The sequence below is a fragment of the Manis pentadactyla genome, chromosome 6 (genome assembly GCF_030020395.1).
Source record: "Manis pentadactyla isolate mManPen7 chromosome 6, mManPen7.hap1, whole genome shotgun sequence".
NCBI classification, from domain to species: domain Eukaryota; kingdom Metazoa; phylum Chordata; class Mammalia; order Pholidota; family Manidae; genus Manis; species Manis pentadactyla.
Genome location: NC_080024.1, coordinates 117,232,523 through 117,258,808, shown reverse-complemented (window position 1 = coordinate 117,258,808; position 26,286 = coordinate 117,232,523). Strand labels below are relative to the sequence as shown.

Here is a 26,286-nt window from a genome sequence, read left to right as displayed (position 1 = left end):
ACTTAAGTAGGGAGGAAGCATTCTAAGGACAAAAAGTATTACAAGGAATATTAGTTTGCTCAGATTATGAAAGGTTCACACATTGTGATTGGCGGCTATGTCTCTTAAGTCTTTTTCAATCTATCTGCTCCCCACCTGCCTTCTTTTTTTTTCAACTGCAATTATTTATTGAAGAAACCAGGCTGTTTGTTCTGCAGAGTTTCCAATACTCTGGGTTTTAACATCAATAATGTTTAACATTTTCCTCTGTCTTCTGTATTTCTTACAAATTACTAGCTGGATCTAGAGGCCTGTTCAAATTCAGATTCCATACTTAATTTTTGGAGAACAATGCATCATAGGTAGTGATCATGTGCTTCCATCAGGAAACACATATTGTCTGAATATCTCTCCTTTTTGTGATATGAGCAGCCATTGATGATTATTGACTAACTCTATTAATTCACTAGGGAAAATGATGATATTCTAGTGTTATCATTCCTTCTTTATTTATTACCTGGAACATTTTTATAGAAAGAAATTTCCCTTTCCAAACCATTTGGTTATATAGGAAAGACAGGATAGAGACTTGATTCCTTCTCTACTAATCTTTTTTTTTTTAATTGAAATATAATTGACACATAGTATTATATTAGTTTCAGGTGTGCAACATAGTGATTTGACATTTACATACACCACAAAATGCTTACCACAATAAGGGTAGCTAACAATCTGTCACCAAAATTTTTACAGTAGAATTGACCATATTTCCAGTGCTGAACTTTTTCATCTCTGTGACTTATTCCTTTTAAAACAGGAAGTTTGTGTCTCTTAATCCCCATCACCTATTTTGCCCATCTCCCCACCTCTCCCCACTCTGGCAACCTCCAGTTTGTTCTCTGTATTTGTTAGTCTGTTTTTGTTTTTGTTTGTTTATTCAATTGTTTTGATTTTTATATTCCACATATAAATAAAATCATACAGTATTCATCTTTCTCTGTCTGAGTTATTTCATCTAGCAGAATACCCTTTAGGTCCATCCATTTTCTTGCAAATGGCAAAATTTCATCCTTTTTTATGGATAACGTTCAATTGTATATATATACGTACCATATATTCTTTATCCATTCAACTATCAGTGGACACTTAGGTTGCTTCCAAATCTAGGCTTTTATAAATAATCCTGCAACAAAGAGAGGGGTGTACTTATCCTGTGAATTAGTGTTTTCATTTTCTCTGAGTAAATATCAAGAAGTAGAATTACTGGATTATATAGTATTTCTATTTAATTTTTAAAGGGATCTCCATACTGTTTTCACAGTGCTCCACCAATTTACATTCCCACCAGCAGCACATAAAGGTTCCTTTTTCTCAACATCCTCACTAACATGTTATTCTCCTTAATAGTAGCCATTCTGACTCGTGTAAGGTGATACCCCATTGTGATTTTGATTTGAATTCCCTTGATGATTAGTGATGCTGAGCATCTTTTTCATGTGTCTGTTGGCCATCTCTATGTCTTATTTGGAAAAATGTCATTCAGGTCCTCTGCCCATTTTTTAATGAGATTGCTTGGGGTATTTTTTGGTGTTCCATTGTATGAGTTCCTTATATATTTTGATATTAAATCCTTAGCAGAAATATGATTTGCAAGTATCTTCTCACATTCCAGAGGCTGCCTTTTGTTTTCTCGATGGATTCCTTCACTGTGCAAAAGCTTTTCAGTTCGATGTAGTCCTGATTTTTTATTTTTGCTTTTGTTGTCTTTGCTTGAGGAGACAGAACTAAAATAATATTGCTAATACCAATATCCAACCGTTTACTGCTTCTGTTTTTTTTTAGTAGTTTTATGGTTTCAGGTCTCACATTTTGGTCTTTAATCCATCTTGAGTTTGTTTTTGTATATGATGTAAGACAGCGGCCAAGTTCTGCTCTTTTGTATGTAGCTCTTTAGTTTCCCCATCACCATTAATTGAAGAGATTGTCTTTTCCCCATTGTATATTCTTGCCCCCTTTGTCATAAATTAATTGACCATATAAGCACAGGTTGATTCCTGGATTCTCTATTCTCTTTCATTGATCTCTGTGTCTATTTTTGTGCCAGTACCATCTGTTTTGTTCCACTTTTATTCAACATAGTGTTGGAAATTCTAGACAGGGCAATTAGACAAGGAAAAGGAATAAAAGGCATCCAAATTGGTAAGGAAGAAGTAAAACTGTCACTATTAGCAGATGACATGATACTATACATAAAAAACCCTAAAGATTCTACCAAAAACATTAGAAATTATAAATTAATTCAGCAAAGTTGCAGAATACAAAATCAATATACAGAAACCTGTTCCATTTCTATACACTAATAATAAACTAACAGAAAAATTAAGAAAACTATCCCATTTACAGCTGCATCAAAAACAATAAAATACCTATGAATAAATTTAACCAATGAGGTGAAAGACTTGTACACTGTAAACTATATGACACTGATGAAAAACTGAAGAAGACACACATAAATGAAAAAATACTCCATGTTAATGAATTGGAAGAATTAATATTGCTAAGATGTCCATATCACCCAAAGCAATCTAAAGATTCAATACAATCCCCATCAAAATACAAATGACATTTTTCACAGAACTAGAACAAAGAATCCTAAAATGTGTATGGAACCACAAAACACCCCAAACAGCCAAAGCAATCTTGAGAAAGAACAAAACTGGAGGTATCATGTTCCCTGATTTCAAACTGTACTACAAAGTTATATAGTAATCAAAACGGTATGGTATTGGCAAAAAAATAAAGAAAGGCCCATAAATCAATGGAACTGAATAGACAGCCCAAAAATAAATCCATATATATATGGCCAATTCATTTAAATACAGAAACCAAGAATATAAATGGGGAAAGGACAGTCTCTTCAATAAATGGTGATGGGAAAACTAGACAGATGTACATAAAAGAATGAAATAGGACTGTTTTCTTACATCATATGCAAAAATCAATTTAAAGTAGAGTAGAGACCTAAATATAAGATCTAAACCATAAAACTTATGAAGAAAACAGGCAGTACACTCCTTGACATTGGTCTTAGTGCTGAATTTTTGGATCTAACTCCAAAAGCAAAGGCAACAAAAGCAAAATCAGTTAGTGGGACTACATCAAACTAAAAACCTTCTGCACAGCAAAGGAAACTATCAACAAACAAACAGTCAACCTACTGAATCAGAGAAGAGATTTGCTAATCATATATCTGATAGGAGGTTAATATTGAAAATATATAAAGAACTCATACAACTCAATAACCAAAACACAAACATTCCTATTAAAAAATGGGTAAGGATGTAAATAGAAATTTTTCTGAAAAAGATATGCAGATGGCCAACAGGCACATGAAAAGATGTTCAGCATCACTAATTATCAGGGAAATGCTACTCAAAAACACAATAAGATGTTGCCTCACACCTATAAGAATGGCTGTTATCCAAAAGACAAGAAATAACAAGTTTTGAAGATGCAGAGAAAAGAGAACCATTGTACACTGTTAGTGGGAATGTAAATTGGTGCAGAACTGTGGAAAACAGTCTGGAGTGACCTCAAAAAATTAAAAATAGATCCACTATATGATCCTGTTATTCTACTTATGTGTATTTGTCCAAAGAAAACAAAAACGGTAATGCAAAAAGAAACATACACTCCCATCTTTACTGCAGCATTATTTGCAATAGGCAAGATTTAGAAGCAACCTAAGTGTCCATTGACAGATGAAATTACAAAGACTTGGTGCACATATACATATTTACATTTATATTTAATGAATACTACTCAGCCATTAAAAAGGAAACCTTGCCTTTTGCAACAATATGAATGAATCTTGAGGGTATTAGTTAAGGTCCCTTAGCATAGTCAGACAGAGAAAGAGAAACACCATATGATTTCACTTATCAGTGGAATCTAAAAAACAAAATAAAACTCATAGATACAGAGAACAGATTGGTCATCATCAGAGTAGAAGTGGGTTGGAGGTGGGCAAAAAGGTGGAGGAAGTCAGTTGAATGGTGATGGATGGTAACTAGGCTTACTGTCATGATCACTATTTAGTGTACACAAATATGAGATTATGTTGTAACGTAAAAGTAATATAATGTAACATGCCAATTTTAAAGAAAGAAAGAAGGAAGGAAGGAGAGAGAAGAAAAGAAAGAAAGAACAGAGAGAACCATTCCTAGAGGGGTTCTTTCAGTTGAAGACCATAGGAGGCCAAAAGTACTCATCAGGAATGACTCAGCCCACACCCAACGGACAAGAAATGCAGTTCTAAGAGGAAAGTATATAGCAACTGAGGCCTATTTACAGAAGGAAGAATAATCCCAAATGAACAGTCTAAACTGACAATTAATGAAACTGGAAAAAGAAGAGTAAATGAGGCCCAAAGTCAGTAGAAGGAGGGATATAATAAAGATCAGAGAATAAATAAATAAAATTGAGAAGAATAAAACAATAGAAAGAATCGATGAAACCAGGAGCTGGTTCTTTGAGAAAATAAACAAAATAGATAAACCCCAAGCCAGACTTATCAAGAAAAAAAGAGAGTCTACACACATAAACAGAATCAGAAGTGAGAAAGGAAAAATCACTATGGACACCACAGAAATACAAAGAATTATGAGAGAATACTATGAAAGATTAGATGCTAACAAATTGAAAACCTAGAAGGAATGGACAACTTTCTAGAAAAATACAACCTTCCAAGATGACCCAGGAAGAAACAGAAAATCTGAACAGACCAATTACCAGCACAATTGCATAAAAAAAATAAAATACCTAGGAATAAACCTAACCAAGGAAGTGAAAGACCTAGACCCTGAAAACTACAAGACATTCCTGAGAGAAATTAAATAGGACACTAATAAATGGAAATACATCCCATGCTCTTGTGTAGGAAGAATTAATATTGTCAAAAGGGCCATCCTGCCTAAAGCAATCTACAGATTCAATGCCATCCTTATCAAAATACTGACAGCATTCTTTAACAAACTGGAACAAATAGTTCTAAAATTCATATGGAACCACAAACGTCCCTGAATTGCCAAAACAATCCTTAGAAGTAAGAATAAAGTGGTTGGATTACGCTCTCCAACTTCAAGCTCTATTACAAAGCCAAAGCCACAGTAATCAAGACAATTTGGTACTGGCACAAGAACAGAGCCATAGATCAATGGAACAGAATAGAAAGCCCAGACACAAACCCACACATATATGGCCAATTAATATATGATAAAGGAGCCATGGACATACAGTGGGGAAATGAGAGCCCCTTCAACAGCTGGTGTTGGCAAAATTGGACAGCTACATGCAAGAGAATGAAACTAGATTACTCTCTAACTCCGTACACAAAAGTAAACTCAAAATGGATCAGAGACCTGAATGTAAGTCATGAAACCATAAAACTCTTAGAAGAAAACATAGGCAAAACTCTCTTGAATATAAACATAAGCAACTTTTTCATGAACATATCTCCTCAGGCAGGGGAAACAAAAGCAAAAATGAACTCACGGGACTACATCAAACTTAAAAGCTTCTGTACAGCAAAGGACACCATCAGCAGAATAAAAAGACATCCTACTGTATGGAGAATATATTCATAAATGACATATCCAATTAGGGGTTGGCCTCCAAAATACATAAATAGCTCACATGCCTCAACACCCAAAAAACAAATAACCTGATTAAAAAATGGGCAGAGGATCTGAACAGACACTTCTCCAAAGAAGAAATTCAGATGGCCAACAGGCACATGAAAAGATGCCCCACATCGCTAATCATCAGAGAAATACAAATTAAAACCACAATGAGATATCACTTCACACCAGTTAGGATGCCCAACATAGAAAAGACTAGGAACAACAAATGCTGACAAGAATGCAGAAAAAGGGGAACCCTCCTACACTGCTGGTGGGAATGTAAATTAGTTCAATGTTGTGAAAAGCAATATGGAGGTTCCTGAAAAAACTATAAATAGAAATACCATTTGACCCAGGAATTCCACTCCTAGGAATTTACCCTAAGAAAACAGGATCCCAGATTTTAAAAGACATATGCACCCCTATGTTTTTTGCAGCACTATTTACAATAGCCAAGACATGGAAGCAACCTAAGTCTCCATCAGTAGATGAATGGATAAAGAAGATGTAGTACATATACACAATGGAATATTATTCAGCCGTAAGAAGAAAACAAATCCTACCATTTGCAACAACATGGATGGAGCTAGAGGGTATTACACTCAGTGAAATAAGCTAGGTGGAGAAGAAAAGTATCAGATGATTTCCCTCATGTGTGGAGTATAAGAACAAGGGAAAAACTAAAGGAACAAAAGAGCAGCCAACTCACAGACCCCAAGAATGGACTAGTGGTTACCAAAGGGAAAGGGGTTGGGGAGGGTGGGTGGAAAGAGAGGGATAAGGTGATTAAGGGGTATTATGATTAGCACACATAACGTGGGCGGGGGGGCACAGGGAAGGAAGTATAGCACAGAGAAGACAAGTAGTGACTCTATGGCCTCTTACTATGCAAATGGACAGTGACTGTAATGGGTTATGCAGGGGGACTTGATAATATGATGAATATAGTAATCACAATGCTGCTCATGTGAAACCTGAGCATAAGATTGAATATCAATGATACCTTAATAAAGAAAAAAGAGAGAACAGATTCACAGAAAAGAAATAAATGCCTCTGTACCCTACAACAATACAGGTTAAAAGACAGTCCTCCTAGTGAGAAAACTGGAAGTTCTCTTAAAAACTCAGTAAAACCCACAGCTCAGAGAAACAGAAGCTAAGCACCGCAAAGGGCTGTGGGTGGTACCTAATGGGATACCAGAAAAATCAGTGTACTACACCAATGTCCTTCACCATTTTGAGTAGCTGATGACACAACAAAATAGTTATGACCCATTCTCTCTGAATTCCTGTATCTATTCTACTCATCTTTATATCCCAAAATTCTTGTTTCCTTTTATTGGCTCATCTTTTTTCAAAAAATCATATTATCCAATTTGATTATTTATCTTATTGATCAGTTGTTAATTCAAAGGACTTATATTTTCCAAAACCCAAATCTCCTCCCACTTCTGAAAGAAAAGGTTTGCTGCCATCAATTACATTCAAAAGAATATGCTGCAAGACTTCATTATGACTTTCCCAGATGGCTATTTGAAAGAAGAAATGGTCATTTGCATATACAGCCTCGTGTGTGTGTGTGTGTGTGTGTGTGTGTGTGTGTGTGTGTGTACAGTTAATTTTTATTGCTTCTTAGTTACTAGTCATTCTGTTAAACATGTTGTGTATATACATATCACAATACCATTACAATAACCCCATGAGGTACAAATACTATTATCATTCACGTTTTAGAGATAAGAAAAAATGAGGCTTTCAAATGCTGTAAATAACTTTCCAAACTTCCTAGCCTGCCCAGTTAACAAGCACTGAGCCTAGATAGTTTTGACTGCAGAGCCCCTACTCTTTAAACTTTTGCCCAGAGTTTACAAACTGGCTGCCAATCCAGGAGATGGATTTGAGCCCATACAGCTGTTTTGTTTGGGCTGCATGGAGTTTTGAAGAAAGAAATGTACTTTAAATGCCTCTAGGAGGTGTGCATGTTCATTCCAACACAGCCCTCGCCAGTCCTTGGAGCCTCCATCCTTCCCCCTCAACATGGAACTTACACGCTGCCCCAAGTGCATGTGAGTTGGTGACACTTGCTGTATTATATTCTCCCTTTAATTCATTGAAGAGTCTGTTAAAGGTTCAGCGTGACTTCAGGGTCTAGAATACATATTTTACTTCTCATACATTCACACACACACACACCAGCACCACCACCACCACCACCACTAACACCAACACCGCCATCAGGAAAAATAAAGCAAAATAAGGTTGTCTTTTCTTTCCATCCTTAATACTTTTTCCTGTTACGATCATTCATAATGCCTAAGATTCTCTCCTAGATTTACCTCTCCAAAGCTAATTCAAATCTAATTTCCACAACCTAGGAGCAACTTGGTTTCTGCCTAGAAGCATAGCTGTGCCCTAAGCATGTTTCATAACAGGAGGGATTCATCCCCCAAAAGATGTATCATCTCATCGTTTGTTTGATGCTGTCATTGCCCCTTCCCTCTGAGCAGTAGCCTGTGATGCATATATGTGTTCTAAGTGCAAATGGATTCAAATTATTTTTGTTTTGAAGTGGCAAGGCATCTGCTGTTAAGCATTGCCTTACGAATTCATTCTTAACTGCATACCCTTATACATTCAGCACATAATAAGAATATTCTCTTAAATTACCTGTAGTGGGAAGCTAACATTTTCCTTTAACTGTTCTGGCTCTTGAGAACTGGTAAAGGCCCTATGGTTGTGTCTCCTTTTGGGGTTTGGGTTAGGGAGAGAGGTCTGAGTTCGGTGTGTAACCATTTTTTTTCTTTTTGAAGAAAGCAGGAAGATACTTAAGCAAAGGCCAGATTAAAATCCTGTTTGCTGTCAAAAGAAATGATTAAAATATTATTTATTTGTGGACCTAAACTCTTGGGAATATTATCTTAACAAGGTATTAAAACCAGTTTTTCAGAAGCTACTCTTTGCGTTGCGAGTTCCAGCAGAGCAGAGATACAGACCGGCGCTGAGCTCTGAGTTGGGCCGGCTGCGCTACCCATCCAAGGGGGCTAGTGTTTGCACCTGGGGCCAGGAAGGAGCGCACAGCTCTCAACCTCTTTTTTTTTTCTTTTTGTCAGAGGAAGATCTTTTACCCTTCTACATTTATACACAAGAGATTACTTTAACCTTAAGCCTAAAGAGTCACCTAGTACATGTTTAATAATTCAATTCTATAATTACACCAGGACTCATTCTCATTTACAATTTATTAAATACTTCAAACATATAAAAAATAACAATACACTCTGCCATGTTTCTACACACATTAACAGATATAATTCACAAAGTAATTCTCCTAATAAAGAGCCATTATAATTATCCCCACTTCATACATAAGCAAACACAGAGAACAAAGTGACCCTCCAAAGCGCACACTCCCGCAAGGGAAGCAGTGGGCGCTGAATCTGGAGAGGGAGATCAAGCAGAGAAAATGCCTTGGGAAGACCAGAGGCTTCTGATGAGAGGCTCTGAATCAGCCTCACAGGAAATGACTCCCTGAAACAAATATCCAATCAGCACTCTCCTCCCTCCCTCTGCTCTTTTACCAGGGCTCCCCACTGGCCAAACCCACCTGAAGGCAAAGGGAATGAGAGCAACACAGGTTCACCTCCTAGGGCAAAAGGCAGGCTGGAGAAAGACGGAGAGGGGATCCAGAGGAGCAGAGGACTGAAAAGAAAACCTCTGTCCATTTTCCAATGTCTTGCAGAGGAGGAATTTTTCTTGGGTTTACGTTTAGAATGCTAATTATATAGCTATCAACAAATCCTGTGTTCCTCTAGCATGGCAGCAGAATATCTGAAAGATGAGTGCGATTCTGGAACATGGGGGAAACAAGAACGGAGGAAATACAGACAAAGCAAAACACCCAGTAAAATTGTAAATGAACACTTTTAGGAATTATGTTAGAAAAACTCTTTAGACTTCTTCAGAAAGTCTTTAGAATTTAGGGATGGCTTCATGACTTGTGTCACATGTACACAAACACACACATCAGAACTTCTGACACTAAAAGCATCTTTTATCTCTTTTTCGGGGTTTAAAATCTGCCTATATACAGAATTGTACTTCAATAGTCTCTTTTCTCTACGTGCTATATTTCCTCAAAAAGGACTGTTTCAACCTGAAAAATATCATATTCTGTTATTAATTTCTACTGCTTAACAACAGTATAAAATTTTTTTCTTATCAATTTATCACAATATTTCCAAAGGTGTTAGATTTCCATCCAGCATTTTCTTGAACTACTTGATATATTTAATACAAAGCATGGTACTTAGTAAGTGCATAACGTTTAAAGTTAGTACAGTAGTAGGAGCTATTTGTTGCTCTCATTTGTTCCTCTTTTGATATAGCATATTTTTTCAAAGCACAAATCCAGAAATACACTCTTAAGTGTGAGTTTAAAATCAAAATTATGTCTCATAACATGTACTGTTATGAACGCAAAATGTTTAAGGAAAAAAAGGGACTACATTCTCCAGATGTTTATCTTGAAGTTTAGGATAAAGACACTAAAAACTAAAACCTAAGAGGCCACAAATATTCTCGGTAAGCCAGACTGTCAGACTCTAAAATCAACTCCCAAATATAGTTATTTTATTTATTAATTTATTTATTGGAGCATAAGATCCTGCCTTCTTCCCAAAAACATGAAATGTTTCATTGTCATTTCCTCCTCGTTTTCTCTGTCTTTCTTTAGATTAGCAACTGACAGCTTAGATCACGGCCTGGCAGAGCAATGAAACCACAGCCTTGCCATATGTTACTTAAAGACCTGGATTTCATTCGCTGTAGGTGAAGCTGACTGAACTGAAAGAGCCTGATTTTTATCGCTGGGCTGCCAGCAGGATAAGGATCACAGCCCCTGCCTCCCACTGTGAACAAGATCTATAAAGGAAGCTGAGCCTCTATTTTTCCACCAGGGCACTCATTTCACACAGTACCAACTGACAGAATTTTCAAGAGCCAAACTTCAACTGGTAAAACAATAAGGTCCCTCTAAATGGCTTAGAGTGTAATTAGTCAAAAGATTAGAAATATGGGAAATACAGATTCATGGCATGACTTCTCTCTAATACTAGACAGGTAACAGGTGCAGTCAAAAAGTGTCTGTTACTTTGAACCTGAGATTGCTAATGCCATTCCAAATGAGAGCTGTATTTGCTAAACTTTCATTTGAAATGCAAAGTTTAAAATGCTTTTCCCATTCACTGTCTCATGATACTTTCATAATCAACCTATCTTTATACTCACTGTAAAAGTGCTATTTTAAAATATGCCAGTCCTCTCACCAATAGCTTGTAATAGCCAATGTCTGTCTTAATTGGTCCTCTACTACACTAATTTGAATAGCTCCTTGTATGTACATATTGTCAAAGTACCTTTAATTAAGGACCTTCATCAAGTTTTTTTTATTATTAAAGATATCAAATTAAATGCTACATTTCCATTTCTACTCAGAGTATAGAAAACCATAGAAGAATATTGTAGCTGCCACAATAAGAAACACCCGATAAACTAAAAAGTATGCTTTTCTTTAAAGCCATCAAAGAATAATGGACACAAAGAATTCAAAATTCCAGAGGACAGTGATCCCTTATTAAGTGAATAGACTGATGATTGCTTTCATCCCTTGCAGTCTGTCTAATCTGGAGATAAAAACAGGTAGAGGAGCTGGACTGTCATAAGCATTTCTTTGTTGGGACAAGGAGAAAACAAAACAAAACTACATGACTGCATGAACTGAAGAGACGGTGTTTAATTTGGAAGAGCCCCATATCAAATGCCAGTCTTCCTGATCCAACAATTCTTCCCCAGTCCCACTTGTAAGTAGGAGCTGAGGGCAGGGTTCAAAAAAGAAAAAATATCATAGACTTCTAATTCCTGAATCATGAAGTCCTGCTCAGGAAGTGCACCTGAACACACCCATAAGATATCTAAAAACCGAGATGATCTGAAACTGATTAAAGCTTCAACTTAGCACTGATACAGCTCAACTCTAATAAAAATAAGCAATATCACCTCTTCCGCCTAGCTTCCTCACAAAGGAAAAGGCATGTCCTCTATAAAAAAATTAATTTTGTTCAAGCTTTCCCATTTTTTACATATAATATCCAGCATCCAGCATGCAATCAAAAATTATGACACAAGCTAAAGCTTGAAAATGTGACCAATAACCAAGGGAGAAAAATGTTAATAGAAGCAAATCTGCAATTGATCAAGACATTGTCATTAATAGACTAGGATTTTTAAATACTGTAAATATTTAAAGGACAGAGAAAAAGATGGACAAAATGAGTAATCAATAGGGATTTTAGCAAAGAAAATGGAAGCTTTGAGAAAGAAAGTAAAAATCCTAGAAATTAAAAATTTTTAAGTTGAAATAAAGAATTTATTGGATGAGCTGAAAAACACACTGGGCTTAGTAGAATAAAGGATCAATGAACTTGTGGACAGATAGAATTACCCAATCTGAAGAAAAAGGAGATAAAATAACTAAAATCAAATGACACCAAACACCAGAAACTTGTGAGACCATAACATTCATGGAATTGAAATTCAAGAATACAGCCTGGGATAAAAGAAGTATCAAAAGTAATGTTCAAAAATATTTCAAAATTAATGAAAATCATCAGTCCAAAGATTCACAATGCTTAGCAACTATCAATCAGAATAAATGTAAAGGATACTATACCAGGGATATCACAATCAACCTCCTGAAAATAAAAAACAAAATGAGTATCTTAAAAACAACCAGAGTAAACAAAAAATACATATATTTGAGAGAATCAATAGTAATTTGAGAGTAACAAAAACTTCTTATCCTAAACAATGAAAGTTTGATGACATTTTTTAAATGCTGACACACACACAAAGTCAATCTTGAATCCTATATGCAATATCAATTAAGATGAAATATATTTTTCAGACAAACTAAAACTTAGAGAATTCATCACCAACAGACCCACACCTCAAAAATTACTAAGGGGAGCTCTCCAAGCTGAAAAAAATGATCCCAGATGAAAGCCCAACTTTGCAGAAGTGGTAACTGTGCATAATTATAAAAGACTGTATTTCATATCTTTATAGAAATTTGATTGTTTAAAGTAAAAAGGGCAATAATGTATTGTGTGATTACATTATACATACATGGCAAAAGGCCAAGCAAGCTCTCAATTGGCTTGGCTGCCAAATCCTTTTGAAATAATATCTACTTATCATCACACAGATTTTGAGGTACAGATCCAGTCCAGTCCTATCACTGTACACTTTAGCAATTATTTCAGATCATTGTTTCACTCCAATTGTGAGCACTTTAAAGGAAAGATTGTCTTCTCCTGTTTTTTTCTCTTCCATTAACTATAGAGTACAATTCAACATATTATAAGTTAAGTGTTTTCTCATTGTCTGGCTAGTGAATAAATAAATATCAATGAGCTGTATTTTATTTTCTCTATTCTTGATACACTCATTTGATATATGAAAAGGAAAATGAAACATTGTTTCTCAATAATCAAATTAACCAGATGTTAAAAAATTCAAAACAATACATTCTAGTATAAATAATAAACTTTCCTTCATATTTTAAATACCCCTAATGATAATAATGTCATTTATTGAATATTTACTTTAAGACAGGCATTTTCCCATTTAATTTCATCACAATGCTAGTACAAATTTTACAGACAAGAACACTGGATGGAGGGTATGGAAAGCAATCAGCTTCCCCAAGGTCACAAGGTAAAAATGCAAGGGAGCTGGGATTCCTGGGAAGATCTTTAAGTTCCCATGCCCTTGCTGATCGTAATTCCCTTAACCAGTGTAGGTGAGGGAATAGCACAGGTACAGAAGTATACCATTCACCCAGATGGTCTGCATTGGAGCATCAGCTCCTTGCTCATCACTAAGTCCTGACCTCTACCATGGCCTGCATAGAATAATGCACAATGGTCTGCACCATTCTGTAAAACCTGGCCCCATCTGTATCTCTGATCTCAGCCTTATCTTACTTACAGTGGACTACTGGCTGTTCCCTGAACACACCAACTTTACTCTCACCTCAGAGCTTTGTAGGAATTATTCACCAAATATCCTAATGGCTTTCACCACTATCTCTTTTAGATCTTTGCTCAAATGTTACCTTCTTAGAGAAGATTTCCCTGCCATGGTATCTAAAATTGCAAATGCACTCCAACATTGTCTATCCCCCTTATTTCCTCTTTAGCATTCATCATCATCTACCATAATTAAATTTTACTCATGTATCTCATTTCTATGTTTGTTCTTTATCTATATAAGCTCCATTAAAGTACCAAATGCTTTGTTCACTCTCCTAATTGAAATGATGCCTGCCTCAAAGTACATACTCAAAACCATTTCTTGAATGCACATGTAGAATGGCTTTTCAACTTGGAATCAGATCTGATGATAGAATATCTGTTTGCACAGAGCCATGAGATTTCCTACATAATAAATGACTCCAAACTCCCAATCATATCTACCATGTATGAGTATACAGAGAGAATATTTTGGTGCTAAACTCTTACATGCCCATTTAATCCTCACAACCATCTTAAAGTAGGTATCATTATCCAATTTTATTTCAGAAAACTGAAGTTTAGAAAGTTAAACTAAATAGCCCTCTCATCAGAGTACCTAAAGAAATAGACTTGGAGCCGAAGGATTAAAGATGGCAGCGTGAGAGATGAGACAGAGGCTTCCTCCTAAAACCACATATAATATGAAGATATAATTAATACAACTAATCCTGAAAAAGCAACAGGAAAGAGGACTCCGCCAGACTGCATACATCTGGAGAAAAGAGCAGATCTCACGAAACAGGGTAACGTACCAAAGCTGTGGCCTGGTGGGACCCAAGCCCTTCCCCCACCCCAGCTCACAGGCGGGAGGAAGAGAAACAGAGCAGGGAGGGAGTGGAGGCCTGGGACTGCTGAATACCTAACTCTGGAGATCTGCTCTGAGAGCACAATCCTACATTTCATGGTGCTTTCATGATACTCTCATGATAAGGGGGTTGGAAAGCTAAGACAGGCAGAATTCCTGGAGAGACTGAGATTCCAGCCACTTGTGGAAAACAGAAATCCATATCCGGCTGCTCTGGGAAAGAAGAAAGGCGGGCAGTCTGAGAGACTTCCTAACAAGGAAGCCCTTAGCAAGAGGGCTGCTAAAGGGGCAAGGATTGCACAGAGCATACTGCTCAGGAGAAAGGACAGGTAGACAAAATTGTTCAGGAGCACTCTGCCCAGCAGGTTGGGAGCTTTCACAATCTTCAGGTGCTCCAGCTCCCTGGCTGGCTACACAGCTCCAAGGACCCCCTTGTGATACGCAGCCTACTGCACCTTTCTCCCAGCCAGTCCTACCTGGCTCACAAACTGGCAAACCCTACCCTGGCATTAGGCCAGCCAGAGGAAAGATTGGTCTACAGCAACTACAAACACACAGCATAGAGGCTTATACTTGTGTGCTCGGCCCACAGTCTCAGGCAGTGGAGACAGGCATAGCAGCCGGGAAGCAGGGAACAGGTCTTTCCTCCCACCAGGCACAAATATCACTCCCCTGCAATCCCCCATATTGCTTCAGGGGCTCAGCAGCTCCAGAGAGTAGAGCTTCTGGACATTAGAGGGTGCCATATACAAATATGAAAAGCCAAAGGAACCTGGCCCAAAGCAAAATTATTAATACAGCTCCTGAGAAAGATGACATTGACTTCATGAATCTTCCTGAAAGGGAGCTCAAAAGAAAAATAATTAACATGCTCATGGAGGTACAGAAAAATATTCAAGAACTCAGGAATGAATTCTGGTTGAAGATCCAATCGTGGAAGAGCACAATGAAGATGTATTAAAAGCAGATTAGATACAGTGGAGGAGACGATAAATGAAACAGAAATTAGAGAAGAGGAATTCAAAGAAACTGAGGCCCAGAGAGAAAAAAGGATCTCTAAGAATGAAAGAGTATTGAGAGAACTGTGTGACCAATCCAAACAGAACAATATTCACATCATAGGGGTACCAGAAGAAGAAGAGAGAGAAAGGGATAGAAAGTGTCTTTGAGGAGGTAGTTGCTGTAAACTTCCCCAATCTGGGAAAGGAGATAGTGTCTCAGGCCATGGAGGTGCACAGATCTCCCAACACAAGTGACCCAAGAAAGACAACACCAAGACATATAGTGATTAAAATGGCAAAAACCAAGGATAAGGTCAGACCATTAAAAGCAGCCAGAGAGAGAAAATAAGATCACATACAAAGGAAAACCCATCAGGCTAACATCAGACTTCTCAGCAGAAACATTATAGCCCAAAAGGAAGTGGCATTATGTATTTAATGCAATGAAGCAGAAGGGCCCAGAACCAAGATTACTTTATCTGGGAAGATTATCATTTAAATTTGAAGGAGGGATTAAACAATTCCCAGATAAGCCAAAGCTGAGAGAAATTACCTCCCAGAAACTACCACTACAGTGTATTTTGGAGGGACTGCTATAGATGGAAGTGTTCCCAAGGTTAAATAGCTGTCACCAGAGGTAATAAAACCACAGTAAAGAAAGTAGAACAGCTAATTACTAAGCAAATGCAAAATTAAATTAACTATCCCCAAAGTCAACCAAGGGATAGACAAAGAGTACAGAATATGATACTTAATATATAAAGAATGGAGAAGGAAAAAAATGAGGAGAAAAAGAAAAGAACCTTCAGATTGTGTTTGTAATAGCATATTAAGTGAGTTAAGTTAGACTCCTAGATACTAAGGAAGTTAACCTTGAACCTTCAGTAACCACGAACCTAAAGCCTGCAATGGCAATAAGTGCATACTTATCGATAATCACCCTAAATGTAAATGGACTGAATGTGTCAGTCAAAAGACATAGACTCACTGAATGGATAAAAAACAAGACCCATCTATACACTGCCTAGAAGAGACTCACTTTAAACCCAAAGACATACACAGACTAAAAGTGAAGGGATGGAAAAACATATTTCATGCAACTAATAGGGAGAAAAAAGCAGGAGTTGCAGTACTTGTATCAGACAAAATAGACTTCAAAACAAAGAAAGTCACAAGAGACAAAGAAGGACATTACATAATGATAAAGGGGTCAATCCAACAAGAAGATATAACCATTATAAATATCTCTATGTTCTGAACACAGGATCACCTACATATGTAAAACAAATACTAACTGAATTAAAAGGGGAAATAGACTATGATGCATTCATTCTAGGAGACTTCAACACTCCACTCACTCTGAAAGACAGATCTACCAGACAGAAAATAAGTAAGGATACAGAGGCACTGAACAATATATTAGAACAGATGGCCCTAACAGACATCTACAGAACTCTACACCCAAAAGCAGCAGGATACACATCCTTCTCAAGTGCACATTGAACATTTTTAAGAATAGATCATAAACTAGGCCACAAAAAAAGCCTCAGTAAATTCAGAAACACTGAAATTGTACCAACCTGTTTCTCAGACCACAAAGGTATGAAACTAGAAATAAATTATACAAAGAAAACAAAAAAGCCCACAAACACATTGAGGCTTCACAACATGCTTGTAAATAACCAATGGATCAATGAGCAAATAAAAACAGAGATCAAGCAATATATAGAGACAAATGACAACAATGATTCAACATCGCAAAACCTGTGGGATGCAGCAAAGGCCGTGCTGATAGGAAAGTATATTGCAATACAGGCCTACCTCAGGAAAGAAGAACAATCCCAAAAGAACAGTTTAAACTTACAATTAACAAAACTAGAAAAAGAAGAACAAATGAGGCCCAAAGTCAGTAGAAGGAGGGACATAATAAAGATTAGAGCAGAAATAAATAAAATCAAGAAGAATAAAACAATAGAAAGAATCAATGAAAGCAAGAGCTGTTTCTTCAATAAAATAAACAAAATATATAAACCCCTAGCCAGACTTATCAAGAAAAAAAGAGAGTCTACACACATAAACAGAATCAGAAATGAGAAAGGAAAAATCACTACAGACACCACAGAAATACAAAGAATTATTAGCAAATATTATGAAAAATTATATGCTAACAAACTGTATAATCTAGAAGAAATGGACCACCTTCTAGAAAAATACAACCTTCCAAGGCTGATCAAGGAAGAAACAGAAAATCTGAACAGACCAAATACCAGCAAGGAAATTGAATTGGTATTCAAAACACTACCTAAGAACAAAACCCCTGAAACAGATGTTTTCACTGCTGAATTTTATCAAACATTTAGTGAAGACCTAATACTCATCCTCCATAAAGTTTTCCAAAAAGTAGAAGAGGAAGGAATGCACCCAAACTCATTCTATGAGCCTAGCATCACACTAATACCAAAACCAGGCAAAGACACCACAAAAGAGGAAAATTACATACCAATATCCTTGATGAACATACATGCAAAAATAATCAACAGAATATTAGCAAACCAAATCCAAAAATACATCACAAAGGCCATCCATCATGATCAAGTAGGATTTATTCCAGGGATGCAAGGATGCTACAACATTCGAAAATCCATCAACATCATCCACAACATCAATGAAAAGAAGGACAAAAACCACATGATCATCTCCATAGATGCTAAAAAAGCATTCGACAAAATTCAACATCCATTCATAATAAAAACTCTCAACAAAATGGGTATAAAGGGCAAGTACCTCAACATAATAAAGGCTATAAACGGCAAACCCACAGCCAACATCATACTTAACAGAGAGAAGCTGAAAGCTTTTCCTTTAAGATCGGGAACAAGACAAGGATGCTGACTTTCCCCACTTCTATTCAACATAGTACCGGAGGTCTTAGCTATGGCAATCAGACAACACAAAGAAATAAAAGGCATCCAGATTGACAAGGAAGAAGTTAAACTGTCCCTGTTTGCAGGTAACATGATATTGTACATAAGAAACCCTAAAGAATCCACCCCAAAACTACTAGATCTAATATCTGATTTCAGCAAAGTTGCAGGATACAAAATTAATACACAGAAATCTGTGGCATTCCTATACACTAATGATGAACTAGCAGAGAGAGAAATCAGGAAAACAATTCCATTCACAATTGCATCAAAAAGAATAAAAGACCTAGGAATAAACCTAACCAAGGAAGTGAAAGACCTATACTCTGAAAACTATAAGACACTCATGAGAGAAATTAAAGAGGATACCAATAAATGGAAACACAACCCATGCTCATGGATAGGAAGAATTAATATTGTCAAAATGGCCATCCTGCCTAAAGCAAAATCTATAGATACAATGCAATTCCTATCAAAATACCAACAGCATTCTTCAACAAACTAGAGAAGAGGGTTCTAAAATTCATATGGAACCATAAAAGACCTCAAATAGCCAAAGCAATCCTGAGAAGGAAGAATAAAGCAGGGGGAATTACACTCCCAACTTTAAGCTCTATTGCAAAGCCACAGTAATCAAGACAATTTGGTACTGGCACAAGAACAGACCCATAGACCAATGGAACAGACTATAGAGAGCCCTGATATAAACCCAATCATATATGGTCAATTAATATATGATAAATGATTCATGGACATACAATGGGGAAAAGACAGCCTCTTCAACAGCTGGTGTTGGCAAAACTGGACAGCTACATGCAAGAGAATGAAACTGGATTATTGTTTAACCCCATGTACAAAAGTAAACTTGAAATGGATTAAAGACTTGAATGTAAGTCATGAAACCATAAAACTCTTAGAAGACAACATAGGCAAACATCTCCTGAATATAAGCATGAGCAACTTCTTCCTGAACACATCTCCTCAAGCAAGGGAAACAAAAGCAAAAATGAAGTAATGGGACTAAATCAAACTGAAAAGTTTCTGTATGGCAAAGGACACCATCAACAGAACAAAAAGGCATCCTACAGTATTGGAGAATATATTTGTAAATGACATATTCAACAAGGGGTTAACATCCAAAATGTATAAAGAACTTACACATCTTAACACCCAAAAAGCAAATAACCTGATTGACAAATGGGCAGAGGATATGAAGAGACAGCTCTCCAAAGAAATTCAGATGGCCAACAGACACATGAAAAGATGCTCCACATCACTAATCATCAGGGAAATGCAAACTAAAACCACAATGAGATATCACCTCACACCAGTAAAGATGGCCAGCATCGAAAAGACTAAGAACAACAAATGCAGGCGAGGATGTGGAGAAAGGGGAACATTCGTACACTGCTGGTGGGAATGTAAGCTAGTTCAACCATTGTGGAAAAAAGCAATATGGAGGTTCCTCAAAAAACTAAAAATAGAAATACCATTGACCCAGAAATCCCACTCCTTGGAATTTACCCAAAGAATACAACTTCTCAGAATCAAAAAGACATATGCACCCATATGTATATTGCAGCACTTTTTACAATAGCCAAGATGGAAGCAACCTAATTGTCCATCAGTAGATGAATGGATAAAGCAGAGGTGGTACATATACACTATGGAATATTATTCAGCCATAAGAAGAAAACAAATCCTACCATTTGCAACAACATGGATGGAGCTGGAGGACATTATGCTCAGTGAAATAAGCCATGTGGAGAAAGACAAGTGCCAAATGATTTCCCTCATTTGTGGAGTATAACAACGAAGCAAAAGTGAAGGAACAAAATAGCAGCAGACTCAGAGACTCCAAGAATGAACTAGTGGTTACCAAAGGGGAGGGGTGTGGGAAGGCAGGTGGGGAGGGAGGGAGAAGGGGACTGAGGGGTATTATGTTTAGTACACATGGGTGGGGGATCACAGGGAGAACAGTGTAGCACAGAGAAGGCACACAGTGGATCTGTGGCATCTTGCTGCACTGATGGACAGTGACTGCATTGGGGTATGGGTGGGAACTTGATAATATGGGTAAATGTAGTAACCACATTGTTTTTCCATGTGAAACCTTCATAAGATTATATATCAATCATACCTTAAAAAAAAGAAATAGACTTGGATTTACAATTAATCACACGATGAAGTATTTAAATAAGCTAAAGTTAGAAAATGCTGCAAAAGGCAACTCTTATAAATACATTTCTTTTAGGAAGGAGAAAGAGATGAAAGACATTTAGAGAAAAACAGCTGAATATCAGGGAAAAAATACAACACAGGAAACAACAATAATAAAAGGAAAGCACTGAAACTCCTTGGTTTGCTCTCAGTCATATGATGTGATTGTTTTCTTCTTTTTTGTTTTTTATACACAATTGAATATGTACAATCCATGCAGAAGTTAGAAGAATGGATTAGACCTATAATGCTAACATAGAAATATGCCTAATACCTATCATTAAGTGTGAAAAGAATGTTGAAGAGGAGCATGTATTTATGAACTCATTTATGGAAAAGCACTTTTAACCAAACCAATATATCACTATGAATATGCAAACACCTGGGAAATGTTTGGAAGAATATATACCAAACTGCAAAAATGGCATGCTCCAGGATGGAACTCTGGTTAGTGTGGGAGAAAAGGAACTTTGACAGTTATTCTAGGTATTTGTGTTGTTGAAATTTCCAATATAGATGCATGTATATATTATTTGCGAATTCACATAAAGAGTACAAATATATAAATGTTTAATATATATGCACAACCTCTTCTTCAATGAATAGAACTGTAGACTAAAGCATATAAAGCCTTAGAGCTGTTTGGAATTCAGTCCCAATTCTATCCTGATTAGATGTGTGACCTTAGATAAGTTATCAAATCTGAATTGAAGGATTTCAATGTCCTCATAAGTAAAGTAAAAGGAGTAAATTCAGTGACATCATAAGCTCCTTCCTACCAAAGGGTTTATAAATTTGCAATGAAAAGAGAGATTCTAAGCCAATTAAACTGTTCCAGCTTTTGTTTCTTGGTAGTATTTTTCTCTCTAATCAAAGCTTATAATGACTTATATAGTTCAAAATGTTCCATTTTTTTATACACACTTACACAGTGCACTTATACACACACATACATCCTTCAGGAAGAACTCAAGATCAAAGTCATCTTCTGCATCTCTCTACAACCCTAACTGCAGTACTTAATGAAATAAAGTCTTAGATTTATTACCAAATGCAAGGAAGTAATTAATTTGTCTTTATTCACCTCCGCTGGTGTACTTCAATTCAACCGTGATATGAACCAGTTGGAGTTAGTACAGAGCCCACAGGTTAAAGCATCTGGTCTACAAGAATACCCTTACTTCAGACCAACCAGCTACAAATCTGGGGCATTCTTACAAGCCCCCTAAAGTTTGATAATTCACTAGACTGACTCACAGAACTTAGGAAAACACTATACTTATGATTACAGTTTTACTATAAATGATATAACTCAGGAACAACCGAACAAAGAGACACACATGGCAAGGCCTGGGAGGGTCCCAAACATGGAGCCTCTGCACCCTGTCTTCGTGGAATCGAGGAACATCCTCCTCCTAACACATCAATGTGTTCACCAGCCAGGAGTTACTAAGCTTTGACGTCCAGAGTTTCTGTTGCGGTTCCATTACATAAGCATGACTGATTACATCATTGACCACATGTCCCTCCACAGAGGTCAGGCTGGCTCAGTTTTAACCCTCCAGTTAAATGACTGGTCTTTCTGAAGCTACCTAGGAGCCTACCATGACTCCCTAAACTCAGAAGGGATCCAAGGGGCTCATGAATAACGAGGATACTTTCATCACTTGGGAAGTTCCAAGGGCTTGAAAAGCTCCATGCCAGGAACTTGGGACAAAGACCAGACAAATTATCATACAACTCCAAGCTTGTTGGGGACAGAACTTAAATTTGACAAATTCACCATTTTTATGCTACCAGTCCAGAACTGCCACCAATATAGCATCCTTGATTACTTATTACACTGATTAACTAACCCCCAGCAAATAGTTTATACTTCAAATTTGTAGTTACTTTTATCTTTCTACAATCCTGACAGGTAAGACAGCATTGCAGTTAAGTGTTGTAGGCTAAGGAACTGGAGTTTTTGGGTTCAAATCCAAGGCTCTGCCACATCTCTTAAGCAAATTACCTCTGCATGCTTATCCATCAGAAAATTGGGACATAAAAACTGTATTCATCTCTTCTCGGCCTTTTGGCTAAGATCACGTATAGTATCTGTTCTTATCAGTTTAATATCTGTTACGTTCTCTATCTGAGGACAATATATTAAATGAATTTTTGGAGCAGGAAGTTGGAGTAGGAGCTTGCTCTGTCCACTTCATGCATTGGCCTGGTAGTGCAGTACTTCCAGGAAAGGTGCACCCCTTCTTTCACCGTGATTGAATATTGGAACATTGAATACAGGTAACAAAAGTCTCCTACAAAAGCTGTATATAATGCCAGACATTGGAACCATCCAGACTCAGAAGAACTACCTGAGCCGCCAGTAGTAAAACCTCCAAGTGTCCCAGTGAGGCTGTCTTCAAAGGAACCAAATCAAAAAGATGATGGAGTTTTTAAGGCTCCTGTACCACCACCCAAAGTGATAAAAACTGTGACAATACCTACTCAGCCCTACCAGGATATAGTTACTGCACTGAAATACAGAAAAGAAGACAAAGAACTATATACTGTTGCTCAGCATGTAAAGCACTTCAATGATGTGGTGGAATCCAGTGAAAATCAAGAGTTCACTGATGACATTGAGTACTTGTTAAGTGGCTTAAAGAGCACTCAGCCTCTGAACACACGTTGCCTTAGTGTTATTAGCTTGGCTATTAAATGCGTCATGCCCACTTTTCAAATGCACCTGAGAGCACATGGAATGGTAGCAATGGTCTTTAAAACTTTGTATGATTCTCAGCACCATCAGAATCTGTCCCTTTGTACAGCTGCCCTTATGTACATATTGAGTAGAGATTGTTTGAACATGGATCTTGATAGAACTAGCGTAGATCTAGTGATTCGACTTCTAGAACTGGAACAAGATGCTTCTTCAGCTAAGCTACTGAATGAAAAGGACAAAATCAAAGAAAAAATTCGAAGGCTCTGTGAAACTGTACACAATAAGCATCTTGATCTAGAAAATACGACGACGGGACATTTAGCTATGGAGACATTCCTATCCTTTACTTCTAAAAGAGCAGGAGACTGGTTTAAAGAAGAATTCCAGCTTTCGGGTGGTCTGGATCATATTGTAGATAAAGTGAAAGAATGTGTGGATCATTTAAGTAGACATGAGGATGAAGAGAAACTAGTAGCCTCATTATGGGGAGCAGAGAGATGTTTATGAGTTTTAGGAAGTATAACAGTGCATAATCCAGAGAATCAAAGCTATTTGATAGTATATAAAGATTCACAACTCATTGTTTCATCAGCTAAAGATTACAACATTGTGAAGAATTGATTCAGCAATATACCATGCTGAGAACAGTATACGTTTACCTGACAGTAAGCCTCTGCCTCACCAGAATGTAACCAGCCACGTGGGCAAAGCAGTGGAAGACTGCATGAGGGCCATCATTGGGGTGCTGCTCAATTTGACTAATGATAATGAGTGGGGCAGCACCAAAACAGGAGAACAGGATGGCCTGATTGGCACAGCTATGAACTGTGTGCCTCAGGTTCCAAAATACCTGCCTCAGGAGTTGAGATTTGATATTCGAGTGCTGGGCTTAGGTCTACTGATAAATCTAGTGGAGTATAGTGTCAGAATCGACACTGTCATGTTCTTTTGATTCTTCCTTCTGTAGCAGAGAAGGAGATGATAGTTTAAGGACAGATGGACAAGCTCATGCTGCTCAGGCTTGAGTGCAGCTACTCCTTGAGCGAGAGCGAGCAGCCCAGTTGGCAGAAAGTAAAACAGATGAATTGATCAGACGCTCCCACCATTCAGCAGGATAAGAGTAGAGAGTGGCAAGAAACAAGTGGAGAGGTACAGTAGGTATCAACTGAAAAGCCCGATGGTACAGAAGAGAAACAGAAGGAGGAGGAGGATGAAGAACTTGACCTCAATAAAGTTCTTCAGCATGCTGGCAAACACATGGAGGACTGCATCGCGGCCTTGTACACAGCGCTGCTTCTCGGGTATCTCTGCCAGGAGAGTCCAATCAATGTGACTGCCGTGTGGGAGTCACTGCCAGAAGGGGACTTTTCAATAATGACAGAGATGCTCAAAAAATTCCTGAGCTTCATGAATCTTACTAGTGCGGTTGGAACCACAAGCCAGAAATCTATCTCTAGAGTGACTGAATGCTTGGAACACTGCTAGCTGCTTTACCTTTGCTTCAGGTGCTCGGTAATGCTGGAGCTATTCTTACACAAAGAAAAGTCATGAAAGACGACCTTGAAGATAGACCAGGAAAGTTCATCAGTACCATTCATGTTTGGATTTTTAAGGCCACCTGATTTCTTCATCATACTTTCTGCATTTGCTAAATGACAGTTACTATATCTGTAACTATCAACAGTGAGGGAAAAGGTTCAGGCTGTTAACAATTTCATGCAGTACTTAAAAACACTCACTTTGGCAGAGTTTATACTCTCCCCTTGTTGTCTGGCTTTTTTCTGGGCAAGTTTTAAGGGGAATATTTGTGCTGCTGTTAGTGCAACTGCTGTGTATGTTGAGCCACTGTTGTCATGCCCCCCAGGTACAGAGGCAGCCTAGCTACTGAGGTACCGATGTTCTGAGGACATTCTAGATAACAGGTTAGTTCCTTTTTCAGGCTCATTTGCTTTTGCTTTTTCATTGAATGATTCCAATTGTAAATAAAGCTTTCAATAATCTTGTGAATTAAAAAAAAATTGTACTCATCTCCTATGCTGATTGTAAGGATTAAATGTGATAACATATGCAAAGTGTTTATAACAGTACCTGGCACTCCATTAATGTTCACTTTTATTGTTTTCATCATCATGGAAATAATGAACACAATTTATTAATTATTTTATCTTGGCACAAAGAGATTTAATGTTATCCTAATCATCCAAAAATAAGGGGGTTGGACTAAGCAATCTATCTGAAGGTCTTCTCCAACTCAGAAATGTTGTAATTATATAACTAGCCTCTTGCCATCCAAAAGAGTTCTGTGTAACCTACCTGGTGTCACATCTTTATACATTACCTTAATTTCTCTTATATTGACAACTCATTGCAAGTGATCATGTAAAAATTCTAATATAGTGATTCAGAACTGGTTATCATACAACTGTAAGCTTTTTTCAGGATTGTTATTCAAAGCATAAAAAGGAATTTCTGCCAGTACATCCTAGACAGGTTCTATTTCAGAAACATAGAGCTGAAATATCAGACAAAGGCAGAGAACATACCCAGATCCACTGGCATCTATCAAGGTGTAAAAGAGCTACTTTCTCTTCTCTCCAGAGGAAAGTTCACTTTATCCTCCCCCTGCTTGGGGGCAGAGAATGGAGCTGCCATTTGCCAAATTCATCCTCAATTATTAAGCAATACCCCTCAGTGTTTGTCTTTCACTCACCTTTTTTTTCTCCTGTCTGGAAATGGTTCACAGCACTTGATGTGACAGATCAGAAGATTTTTATTAAAACCATTTAGAATTTCTAGCATCCTGCCACGTCTTTGCCTCTGATCTTTTCTTATTATTT

The 26,286-nt window shown here is 37.3% G+C and overlaps 1 non-coding gene and 1 pseudogene across 1 annotated transcript; both read left to right on the top strand.

The window, feature by feature from the left end:
- Positions 1–25,301, top strand: part of LOC118922703 (wings apart-like protein homolog) — a 61,741-nt pseudogene extending 36,440 nt beyond the window's left edge.
- On the top strand, positions 22,801–22,991 carry LOC118922777 (U2 spliceosomal RNA). Its single transcript, XR_005028880.1, has one exon. It is a non-coding gene; the product is annotated as a U2 spliceosomal RNA (small nuclear RNA).
- Positions 25,302–26,286: the final 985 nt, after the last annotated feature.